Raw genomic sequence first — 13,260 nt, 5'->3', positions numbered from 1 at the left:
ACCAAGGCCATCCTGTTTACCCTTTTTTAAAATTGTCACAACATGAGCTCTCTTCCAGTTTTCTGGAACTTCTCTAGTGCTCTAAGAGTTACCGAAAATCAACATTAATGATCCATTAATGAGTCAGCTCTTTTAAAACTTTTGGATGCAAGTTATCTGGACTTCTAATTTTAAAATGTCTAACTTTAGTAGACATTTAACATCGTCCAGAGATACTAGTGGAGTGGAATGAGGGTTATCACCATATGATGAGACTATATCATTTGTTTTTCCCGAAATACAGAACAGAAATATTTATTGAACACTTCTGCCTTTTCTGCTTTAGTATTGATAATTCTTCCATTTCCATCTAGTAATGGTCAGGATTATTTTTGTTCCCAATGCATTTAAAAACGTAACTCATTGGCCATAGAGTTTTACTTTGCTTTGTGTTCTTTGCTTCCCTTACCAATTTTCTGCGATTCCTAACATCTGATTTATATTCATTACTATCAACCTCCCCTTTCTTCCATTTGTCATATTATTTTTTTAATTTTTTATAGCTGCCTTCACTCCCCTGCTAAACCAGGTCAATTTTTTAATCAGCACGGCCTTCTTTCTCGATTGTGCAATTGTGGCTATTTGAGCATCTAGTGAGGCATTCTTAAACAATTCCCAATTATCATTCATATTTTTCTCATTAAATTCTTCCTCCCAGCTGATTTCGCTCATAATTGTTTTCAGCTTTATGAAATTGGCCTTATTATACCCAAGTATATATTTTACTGGTCAGGACTTTATTTTGTTCCCACATTATAAATTCATTCATTCCCTTCCACTTTCACTGAATATCCACTTATGCTTATGTTATGATAAACAGGCCACCCAATTTACCTTGTCTATGCCAGTCATTATTTTGTCATGCCCTTTCTTACATCTCCTCTGTAAACTGAACTGTCCTAATCTTTTTTCAGTCTCTCCTCAAATGGAACTCTTTTCATGCTTCTAGAAGAGTGCTTGAAGAAGATCCTGTTTACTTGATTGAAAAACTTTACAGAACTGTGTTTTTGCCCTAAAAGCTAGAAAATTCTGAGGAAGGTATAGAACTTTGGCCTGATGAAGTGAAGCCCCTTTGGAAGCTTTCTGTTCATCCAGCAGTAGAGGTGATCCTAAAAACAGCTGGGAAAATCCTAATGTCAATATCTCCATTCCTAAACTCTTAAAATAATTGTGGGGTCAGCTCCTCAGTGTAGATTAGTTAGAAGCTTCAGGCATACAAAAGTGCACTTTTTATAGGGTAACCATGGTAATCCACCATTGCTCCTGCTATCCTGACTGTTCCATCACTCCCAGCAGCAATTGTGTGAAGAGAACTGATATAAAGGCAGTCTTTTCTCCTAAACATTTTGACAAAATGATGGAAGATGCACTCATGATCTAGAAGCCCTCCAGTCTAGTATTCTCATCTTTCCTATCCCCCCACTACTGTAACCATATATTTTAGAATATTCTCTCGGATTCTCTACGAACTAACTGGCTTTTGCTCCCTTCACTAAAACTGCTCTCACCAATGACCTCCTCTTGACTAAAGCTTATTTTGATCCATACCTTCCATAATCTACATGTTTGCCTTTGACACAGTTGTTCACCCTCCCCCAGGGGGGTCATGGTTTGGGGCTCTACATCCATATCCAGTCGCTTCTTAGGTGGTTCCTCCTTTCTCTTGCTGTCTATAGTGTCCCTCAAGGCTCTTTCCTTCCTCTGCATCTTACCTCTGGTACACCTCATCCACTCAGTTGCAATTATCTGTATGCCAATGACTCACAAAACTGCCTCTGCACATTTGACTTCATCTCATCTTGATGCCTTCCTATCTTGTCTCAAACTCAGCATGTTGAAATTAAATTAATCTCTACTCCCAAAATTTCTTCTCTTCCTTCATTCTCCACTGCTTTTGGAAAAACGGAATGTACAGCAAGATATGAAGTGATGAACATCAACATAAGAGCCCAGGTGCCTCTGATGACACTACTATCCTATCCGTCACCAAAACTCACAACCTCAGTATCATATTAGACTCATCTCCTTTTCCTCGCTCATCTGGGCTATTCCAAATTTTGCTTTTACTTTCTCATGTCTCAGAAATCCACCCCTTCCTTTGTGTCTATAAATTATAATTATTTATTTACAGGAGCACCAGTTATGCGCTAGCATTGCTCAGTCACTTCTGCTTCTTTGCCTTTCAGAAAGGAAAGATATGTGATTCCAGTCCTTTCTCCTTGAGTGCTTCAGATATCAACCCAGTGAAACACTTATATCTCCCCCTTTTCAGCCAGACCCAAGCCACAGAACTTATGTTTTATGAGAACAAATCAAGACACAGTTCCTAGTTTGGGGAAAGAATGGTCCACTGGTTGGGATGCTAGCCTGGGACTGAAGGGGCCTAGGTTCCATTCCCTGCTCCATCACAAACGTCTTGTATGACCTTGGTCAAGTCACTTAATCATTTTGTGCCTCTGCTCCTCATCCATACAAGGGGGTCGTAGCACTTCCCACTCTCAGAAAGGTGTTGTGAGGATTAATGCATTAAAGATTGTGAGGCTCTCAGATACAATAGGAATGAGAACCATCCAAGTTTCCAAGGTAGATAATTTTGTGCCTAAAATAGTATCAATTTTTATTTGGAGCAGAAATATTCTTCTTGTAAAAAGACATTTGATATTCCCTTGATGTCAGTGATCACTTAAATATTGCTTATTTAGCATCGTCGTCTTAGTATGTTCATTTCTACAGAGGCTGCATTTGGCCATCAAGTTCTCAGAAATATAATAGTAACAAACTAAGTCTGTTGGTAACCTTCCATTTATTGGATCCGTTTATCACCCTCTCTAATCTAGTATAGCCACTCACAACCCATTGGTTTGAGTAGAGAGCAGTCTGGTTCACGGGACAAAAGTTTTACCTGGTAATTCACATTTTGAATTTTGGCACCACCAGTCCAGAACCCTCTGTGTTGAGTGGATGTCAGTCTTTTCCCCCCATGTATTAATAGCAATATTTGTTGATTTGCAATAAAGATGTCAGTACTTTCAAGATTCATCCATTCTCCTTGTCTTTGATTATTTTGTTGTTCTACTGTATTAATATTACCGCTTGACTTTTTGCTTGCATAAGCTGAGGAAGCTCTTGAATAGGGATAGATAAATCAGTGATGTCACATCAAGAGAGGAGTTTCTGCCAAAGGTCTTAGGTCATTGGCACGTCTGCCTGATTGGTTGGCTCAGTGGCAAATGCATTAATTTGAATCCTACAACCTGAATTAGCAAGTGAAATGTTTGGGCCAGATCCTTCTGTCTGGCCAAGCTGTGTTTGGGGCAAGAGTTGTGTGTGGGAAAGATGGCTTTATCTATGTGGCATTCGTTCTCATCCGTATTTCCACTTTCTAAATAACATGAAAAGAAGTTAAAATAGATTAAATGCTTTCCTAGTATTAATTTTCTGCATAAGCAATTGCTGTAGTTGCCAGAGGGATGCTTTATAGTGTGATTGGGACCAGGAGTAGGGGTGAGTCCATCCTGTCATGACTGGGATGGAGGGTGTGGGAGGAATGTTGGTCCTTCCTGTCATGACTGGGAGTGGAGGTTGGGATGGGTTGAGGATGGTCCTTCTAGAATGAGAGGCATGTTGGTCTGTCCAGTTGTGACTGGTGGGGGTGGGATGAAGAATGGTCAATCCAGTCATGAGTGTATGGGGGAAGTGTCCACAGGACAACCTCTCTATTAAGATGTGATTCATGCTGTTTGAGGACTCTTCCCATTGAGTCTTGCTTTAGTAAACCAAGTGCAAGGCAAAGGAAATATTGCTGTTCTGGAGCACAGTGCTCCTACTGTGTGGGATCAGTGGTAGGTGCTATTAAACTGCCATCTTCCTCTCCTTTCTCCTTTCCTTCCTCCCCCTTCCCCATCTGCTGTCAGCCTGACAGAGTAATATGTAAAATAACGTATGACTGTGTTCCTTGGCATCACAATCACAATTTCCCTTTAGGGGCTTTAGACTTGAGAATGGGAGGTTTTAAATCTTGCGGATTCGTGCTGTTCTAACAAGAACATATGTGAGTAGAAGAACAATGCCAGCTAAAAACAAAAATCTTAAGTGAGAAATCCTTGCTGCTCAGTCAGGTGGTACAGATGCCAGTAGAAAAATCAAACTCTCTGAGAAGTAGGAAATTGCTTTGTTTAGAGCAGGAGAGGTCAACGGGAGTAAATTAGAAAGTGCTCTCTTTATGTTCCGCCCCTTAGGATTTGAGCAAGGTTAGAAGGGTTTATTTACTGATTATCCAGACTATACAACTGGCAATAAGATTGAGTGAGGAATTTTGAAAAATTGCCAACATTTCATATTTCAATAGATTACTATGAAGATGATTTGCACTGATGGGCTGAGCCTGGTAGGGAGCACAGAGACCTGGTACTTCTCATGATGGGGAGGTTAAGCTAAATTAAAGACCCCTCCCTTGTTCTGGCAGCTCAATTCCTGCTCTGCTTCTTGTAGAGGAAACGTCAAGGTTGCCTCAGTGCTTATCAGAGGAAAACTCCAGGAGGCTTGTTTAGATGTAATTAATTCTAAAGAAAAAGTGTACAGTTGTAGGTGGTATGTTACATGAGATCAAGTTAAAACAAAGGCCCGGATTCTATAATTTATACAAGGCCTGCATAGGGTGGCTGTGCAGTTCCCCACAGCTGGGCTGCACCAGCCCAAAGGCACATCTTTCCCAGAACACAGAGGGACTGCCCCATCTCCTCCTGTGGCCCCTGGAGTAGCTTTCATCCCCAGAGGAATTAATTCCCACAAGCAGGGAGAAAGGCTTTTTGAGTCATCTTTCACAGTTGAACCCAAAATGGAATATGAGAACTTGCATGGCTTGGGCTTTGCTGCAGGATATTGTGCTGTTCCATTCTAACCCAGGCTGGTAGGGACTGAAAGTTCTAATCACCTCCTCTGAGGGCTGTTCAAGGGACTATAGGATAGAAGATTGGACCATGACTTTGGGTGCCTGAATTCTTGGGCACCCGATTCGAGATTTCTTAAAAGGGCCTGATTTTCTGATGGAGCGAAGTGCCCATTCTCTGAAACTCTGGCTTGTTTACAGTGTTAAAAGTTAGGCACTAAAATCACTAATCACTTCTGAAAATCTTAGCTGTGATGTTTCTGAGTCCACTCCCCAAGAGTTCCCACCATCACCGCAATTAGCACTTATTTACAATCTTATTGGCTGAATTAATAAAGAGACCCTGTCACCTGAACTCTCACCTTACCTTTAGAGTGAGAGTATTTAACCATTTAACCAAGGATCATAGTGGAGTCTCCATCACTGACAATTTTTTAATTGAGATTGGGTGTTTTTCTACCAGATCTGCTCTAGGAATTATTGTAGGGGACAAGGGAAGGTCTCTGGCCTGGGTTATACAGGAGGTCAGGCTAGATGATCACCGCGCTCCCTTCTGGCCTTGGACTCCATGAATCTGGAAATGGTCCCTTCAGGTCAGGGCTGAGGTGCTTTGGTCAGTGTGAGATAACTTTAGCTGGCCACTGCCTGTGTTGTGCCTTAGGGTGCTTGAACAGAAGACTTTCTGTTTGGTACCTTTCACCAGCACTAAATTCACGCAATGGAGTGGTTTTTAGAAAGGACGAGCTTTTGAGAGCCACATGCTGCCAGAGTCCATGGAATGGAAGAAAATAGAGTAGAGATTAATGACTAGGTGTTAATTTGATCCATATGGTCCACACCTGCATTACAGATGACTGTTTGAGCCTCCCCCTTTCTTCCTTCATTTTCTTCGATTTCTAGCGTAAACCTCAAGGCTTGCTCTTTTTGTTCTTGAGGGAAATGCATGGTGCATCGAGCATTTAACCGTAAAAGAGCAGGCTGAGGGCTGTACCTCTTGCTATTCCCCTCCTTTCAAGAAAGGTTCAGCTCCCTCTATAAATAATTTCCACTGTTTGCTTCTGTTGTCTTTGGCAGTATTTTCCACCCACTAGCCAGCCATTGTGAAATAAGATTCTGTCTGAATGTCTTATAGGCTACTCACCTCATATTCAAATCCTTGTTGTCTTGACATGTATTCATTAATATCACAGCACTATTTAAAACATCCTAAGATTACACTGACCTTGTTCTACGTTGCTCTAAAAATAACAAATAAAACACTCATGCTATCCAACACCCTAGTTTGCATTCCTAGCCTGTGTCTAGAAATTAGGGGCACTTCATGCTTTAGAATGATCAGCAGATTCTTTGACTGAAAAGTTTTTCAAATTCCAAAATAAATGCATTTACTAAGTGACTGTGCTGTCTTCATTATGCCAGGCTGTCTTTGTTTTTGCCTGCCCAGCAATCTATTTTGAAAGCATGAAGTAGCTGTTGGTCCTGAGTCAAAAATTTGCATTGCAGGGTACATAACAGTCCTTTGTGTGGGGATATTTTATAAGTGGCAGTGAACTGGGAAAATGCTGCACAAACCTCTTGTGATGAGGGAGCTTGCTCCTCACAGGAGTATTCTATTGATGTTACCCTTTCCTTGATTTCATTTTCTACTGGATTTTTTAATAACATGAAAAAACATGTTTCTGTGATGTTATGAGTCCTGAAAAATATGCACGATTCGATTCCACTCACAGCGTTGGCAGCTCTCACAATTTTAGCACATTTCATGTTTGTTGTTTTTCTCAAAGGCCCTGCTCCTGGACTCAGGTGATTTCATAAGATTCTCACTCTTTTTTTAATGAAAGCTAAATTTACAGCCCCCGTGACTGTGGAACAAAGCTTGAAAATATGTACTGAGTTCACCCTAAAAGGCTCAAAAACCAGAAGGCAAATAAAAAATTCCAGATGTATTGTTTATTAAAAATCTCATGATTAAGCCAGTCCCGTGACTTCTGGAGACCTGGTTCATGAATTTTGAATGCTTGGGGTCCACAATGTTGCACAAATAACCTGGGTTGGGTTTTCATATGCAGTGCAAGATCTTAGATAGTGATCCTCACTTTACAGTGTCTGTAACCTAAGAGAAGAATCCAGTTGCAGAATTGGATTGTGATTGGTTAAATCACTTTGGGTTAGATTATGTCTGGCCCTTATGTCGCTATGCAGTGAAAGAGGGAGACAACCTGTGTAAGGGCCAACCAGAATTGCAATTTCCATACTTAAGGGAGTGCAGGGCTGCTACAGAGAGCATGGGAGTTAAAGATAAGAACGGACATACTGGGTCAGACCAAAGGTCCATCTAGCCCAGTATCCTGTCTTCTGACAGTGGCCAATGCCAGGTGCCCCAAAGGGAATGAACAGAACAGGTAATCATCAAGTGATCAATTCCCCTGTCGCCCATTCCCAGCTTCTGGCATACAGAGGCTAGGGACACCATCCCTGCCCATCCTGGCTAATAGCCATTGATGGACCTATCCTCCATGAATGTATCTAGTTCTTTTTTGAACCCTGTTATAGTCTTGACCTTTACAACATCCTCTGGCAAGGAGTTCCACAGTTGACTGTGCATTGTGTGAAAAAATACTTCCTTTTGTTTGTTTTAAACCTGCTGCCTGTTAATTTCATTAGGTGGCCCCTAGTTCTTGTCTTATGAGAAGGAGTAAATAACACTTCCTTATTTACTTTCTCCACACCAGTCATGATTTTATAGACCTCGGTCATATCCCCCCTTAGTCGTCTCTTTTCCAAGCTGAAAAGTCCCAGTCTTATTAATCTCTCCTCATACGGCAGCCATTCCATACCCCTAATAATTTTTGTTGCCGTTTTCTGAACCTTTTCCCATTTCAATATATCTTTTTTGAGATGGGGCAACCACATTTTCACGCAGTATTCAAGATGTGGGGGTACCATAGGTTTATATAGAGACAATATGATATTTTCTGTCTTATTATCTATCCCTTTCTGTTCCCTTTTTTGACTGCTTCTGCACATTGAGTGGATGTTTTCAGAGAACTATCCACAATGACTCCAAGATCTTTCTTGAGCGGTAACAGCTAATTTAGACCGCATCATTTTATATGTATAGTTGTGATTATGTTTTCCAATGCGCATTACTTTGCATTCATCAAAATTGAATTTCATCTGTCATTTTGTTGGTCAGTCACCCAGTTTTGTGAGATCCTTCTGTAGCTCTTCGCAGTGGATGAGAGCGTCAGGATCTTTATCTGAGAGGAAAGGGTGCAGTTTCCTGGCTAGCCAGATGTGGGAGAGAAAGTATTCTCTGTTGTGCTTGGTTCATTGACAATACAAGAAAACTAGTGTATTGTCACCTACTAGAGCTTTCTTCCAATGACCAAATCTTGCTGTGAGACTCCATTGCATGGTTAGAGCAGCCCTTTTGGCACAATAGTCTATTATGCATCTTTAAGAATATACTAGCCAAATTTTACATATAGCCCAAAAATGTAACGAGAGAGGATTCCAAGAAGCAATTGTAAAGGCTTTTAAGAGAGGCAGGAGACTTACACAAGCACAGCATACTTCATTTGTCTGTCAAAGAAAAATTCCAGTTGAACACAAATAAAGTAGATAAATAGATTATAATTTCAGCCTTAGATTGAAGCATAACTACAGTGTTCAGTGTGTTGTCAGTTCTTTGTCATTGGCCTTTGTATAAACCCCTCTATACATATCTGCCCCATGACATACTGCTGCAGTCGAGATTTATGGAGGTGCTCAAACTGGATCCCCTACTGTAAAAGATGGGGAGCTACTGGCTGGGTATTTTTTGTGAGGACTTTCCTTTGGAATGTGCTCCCAATTAGTTCCAGCTAGCCAGAATCTACTGACCTTCAAGATATGATGCAAAGACATCTTGGGAGAGCTGCTGAAGAACTGAATAGAGCTGGGGCCAGTATTTGTGTGTAATGGAGAAATGAGTTTATTTTTTGTGACTGTTTGATCCATTATAGGGCTGTTGTTTCTTTCTCTGATCTATTGCATTTATCAGTACATGTCACAGGCAAATGCAGTGTTCAGTTAGGGCCTCTTGATATTGCTATTTTATAAATCTAAAGAGTAAATATGTATTGCTGCCACAAGATTCTGAAGAGGTTCCTAACTGTCACCCTTAATCAAGAAGTACAGTTTTATATTCATTCACACAATATCTCTCACATTGGCCATATTGTCTGTAACTGTTTTGTGTTTGGTGGGATGCAGTGCACTCCACTTACTGTCAGTTCGAGAACCACCTGATTCCGCAACAGTTGTCATCTGAGTTTGTTTTTAAAGTTCTCCTGACTCTATGAACCAAATTCTTTGCTGGGATAACTCCATTGACTACCATGGAGTTTACCCCTGCTGAGAATTTGGACCTTCTGTCTTATATATGAATTTATCTGAAGACATTATAGGTCAGAACAGTGCTCAGAGTAAAAAGAGACATGCTTTTAGCTGAGTTATGCATTTGCACTTACTCAAAATGGGATTACATGTTGCTCAGTGGGAACAGATTGGGACTGCTTGACTGTTCTGCACCAAAGCAGACTTAACGGATTTCAGTGATATGCACTGTGACAGGGTCAGGCCAGATGGCTACAGGAGAGTGGTAGAAGGCAGATATATTAGCCCCAGGTTAAGTAGGTCCCTTTTCCCTGGGTAAGGTAACAGGGAAGGTTCCAGAACAATCAGGAACCTTCTGGAGACAATTAAGACAGACAGGCTGATTAGAACACCTGCAGCCAATCAAGAAGCTGCTAGAATCAATTAAGCCAGGCTAATCAGGGCACCTGGGTTTAAAAAGGAGCTCACTTCAGTTTGTGGTGCGTGTGAGGTGCTGGGAGCAAGAGGCCCTAGGAGCTGAGAGTGAGAACGCAGACTGTTGGAGGACTGAGGAGCACAAGCATTATCAGACACCAGGCAGAAGGTCCTATGGTGAGAATAAAGAACGTGTTGGGAGGAGGCCATGGGGAAGTAGCCCAGGGAGTTGTAGCTGTTGCACAGCTGTTCCAGAAGGCACTCTAGACAGCTGCTTTCCACTGGGCCCTGGGCTGGAACCCGGAGTAGAGGGCGGGCTCGGGTTCCCGCCAAATCCTTCCAACTCCTGGTCAGACACAGGAGGAGTCGACCTGGACTGTGGGTTCAGAAAAACAGCCAAGCTGAGGGCTTCCGTGAAGCTCCAAGGTGAGGAAATCCGCCAATAAGCGCAAGACCCCCAAGGTAGAGGAGGAACTTTGTCACAGCATGTATGTGCAGTGGACTGTAAATAATTGCAGTGATTATAATCTTGTATTGCATTCTCCTTGTGCTGAATGCAGTACAAATGAGAAATGGTAGACAAATAAGAGTCATGCTTGATATGATGTAGCCATCAGGGACTCCTGTTATAGACAAGTAGGAGCAGTCTGGTGACGCAGGGAAAAATACCTTATCCAACCTAATCCTTTATTTTTGGCTTGAACTTTATTTTCGATTCCATAGCCCAGCCTCCGTGATGTTATGATTTTGGAGTTTTTACACCCACTCTGTTTCTTACTTGAGATGGATGTGCTGCTGTATTTCACCACAAGCTTTACTAACCCTTCTAAACAATATTTGATATCTTGGAATATGTCCCTCAAGAAGATCTTTCTTACTATTATCAATTATTGCTGTCCCACCAGCCAATCCTTGCTCTCTACTTATCCAGCATTTGAAAACTCTATTATTTAGTCATAGCCAATGTCCCCTGCTGGTATTGGTATATTGTAAAATGGAGGTAGCTTTTTGCTTGATGTAATGTTTCAGATTTTTTGGTAGGGATTTCCATTTGCAAACAAAAACATCAAATTTATAGTCAGACGACTATTTTCTGACAAAGATATAGAAACAGTATCTCAGTAATTCTCATCCAGTAACTTAGTAATGAGATCTACCACAGGCATCAGTGTATTTTATAATATTACAAAGTATTGCTTAGCTTTAATTTAATTAGATTCGGCTATTTTCCCAGCAATCCAAATGCTTCTATTTTACCTCCTGCCATCCTTTTTAAAAGAATGTTATGTTTGATAGAAGAAAGTACTTTATTGTTTGAGAAACTCTTCTAATTAAATAACTAGGCAAATTCTCCTTTTTGGAACTGAAATCCTGAAATGTTATATGAGACATTTTTATGCATGTTTGCAGCTGCCTGACGTGATAAAATCATGGCAGAGATGATATTGTTCACCCTGTGTGGTCAATGCAGGGTTGTTCTCAACAATGTATTTTTCAGTACTTTGTCCAGGTTTGCTTTAAATATTCAGTGTTTTGGAACTTTTTAATAGGAAACTAGTTGACAGCCATATAAATCTTACTGTCAGGAAGATTATCCTGATGTTCAGCTGAACTCTTCCTTTTCTGAACTGTATTCCATTACTTGTACCCCACAGAATAATTTCTCTTACTCCAGAGCGTTTCCAACCTTCCAGAAGACAGATGTCTCCTCTCAGTTGTCATGTAGACATGCACATATAAGGTGAAATCCTGTTGCCATTGAAATCAATGGCAAAGCTCCCATTGACTTCAGTGGGACCATGATTTCACCGGTAGTTTTTATTCTTCCTTCATGTGTCACTTTTATCCACCCCTGAATCCTTTTTGCTGCCATTCTCCAAACTTCCTTATACAGAGGATGTCTGAATCCACTATTTCAAGTGTGGGTGCATCAGTAACACTAATTCATACTGTTCATTTCATTAGCAGCTTTCATCCAAGCATCTTAGAGCACTTTATGAACGTTAATCAATTAAGACTCCCCACCCTTTTGTAAAGTACATAAGTAGTAGTATCTTCCTACAAATGAGGGGACAGTGGCGTAGGGAAGGATTATCGCCTCTGCTCGGTGGCATGATGAATGTGTGTTTGAAGTGTAATATCCCTCTGGCTGCCATATTACCTTTCAAAGTATCTGCTCTCACTGCTAAGGCTTTAAGGTTTTCCCCACTGTTGAATATCTGCACTTTGAGTTATTTTTCCCCAGATGTACTAGTTTTCATTTTTCTAAGATGAATCTCATTGTCTTAGCCCTGTGGATTTCAACATTTTTTTCATTTGTGGACCCCTGAACATTTTTGAATGGAGGTGCGGACCCCTTTGGAAATCTTAGACATTGTCTGTGGACCCAAAGTTGAAAACCACTGTTCTTTAGCCTATTTCTCTGCTCTCTAGATCCTTCTTAATTATCTCTTTATCCTTCCTGGTGGTGGCAGCACCTCCCAGATTAATTGTGTCAGATTTTGTAATTAGTATATTCCTCTTCCAGGCCATTAATGAAGATATTAAACAAGAGCAAACATAAGATAGCTAAATTGTAGCAACCCAATAGACACCTACCCTACAGCCACACATTGCCACTTACTGCATCCTTGTAAAATTGTGTAAAAATAAACCAAAACCCCCCAGCAACAACTAATATTAACAAGCAACTCAGGAAATGAACTCTACTAGCTTGCCCTTGCTAAGGCAGGATAGAGGCATGTTCTTCTGGTGGTGGGGAAGAAGGGGAGAGGAGAACATTTACTGTTCCTCTAGTGTGGGAAGAGGGAATGAGCTGTCGTTGCTGCAGGCTAGGGGAGTTAGAGGCACTGAAAGGATCCTCTTTGCCTTCCACCTCTTCCCGGGATTGGAGGAGAGGTAGAGAAGGTTGTTTCCTGGCTTCTTAGACTTCCTTCTTGAGCAGCTTTGTTGGCCTGACACCTCCTCCCATTCTTTCATCTGCCTTCCTCTACATGGTGGGATAAAATGGTGGGAGGAACATTGATCAAAGGTGCTGCTCCGAGGTAGTTCCAAATAATTTTTGAAGAGGATAGCAGCAGTTATATGACTGCCAGAGTCAGGGTGCCCAGCCAGCTGAACAATTTACATGCGCCAGGTGAATATGCCAATGGAAATTTGCAAGGCTGGATTATGGTTGCTCTTTATTTCTGCATTCCAGCTGGTTTTCAGTCCCATGCTCCAGGTCATTTGGAAAGAATTCTGCAGTAAGAGTCTGTGAGACACCATAAAATCTTTCCCTCTCTAGATACAAAACATCTTCTATGTTCTCTTCAGCCACTAATTTAGTAATTCTATTTATAACAAAGCTATTGGTCGTCAAGTACCATCCTGATCACTGTTTTGCTATTCCAACCATTGAGCTTCATGATCTGTCAGCTGAAGTGGTGGAGAAAGCTCTTAGCAGGTGAAAGGCACTGACTAATATGACTATTTAAAAGTAGGATAATGGCTTGAAATGTTCAGCTTCTGCCTTTAAGATTCTTTAATCATGGTCACAG

General features: G+C 41.1%; 1 protein-coding gene across 8 annotated transcripts in view; it reads left to right on the top strand.

Moving 5' to 3' along the window:
- Window positions 1-13,260, top strand: part of DNM3 (dynamin 3) — a 304,267-nt gene that overhangs the window by 252,354 nt on the left and 38,653 nt on the right. Inside the window, exon 19 of one of the 8 annotated variants that reach the window (XM_084637839.1) lies at window positions 2,226-2,242. The exons of the other annotated variants lie outside the window; for them this stretch is intronic. The gene's annotated coding sequence lies outside the window, so the exon portion shown is untranslated. Of the gene's footprint in view, window positions 1-2,225; window positions 2,243-13,260 lie in introns of those variants that run through there. 8 annotated transcript variants of the gene reach the window in all.

Source organism: Lepidochelys olivacea (assembly GCF_965140295.1).
Source record: "Lepidochelys olivacea isolate rLepOli2 genome assembly, chromosome: 8".
NCBI lineage: Eukaryota > Metazoa > Chordata > Testudines > Cheloniidae > Lepidochelys > Lepidochelys olivacea.
The sequence above is the reverse complement of the archived record's forward strand: the minus strand, read 5'-3'. Positions and strand labels throughout refer to the sequence as shown.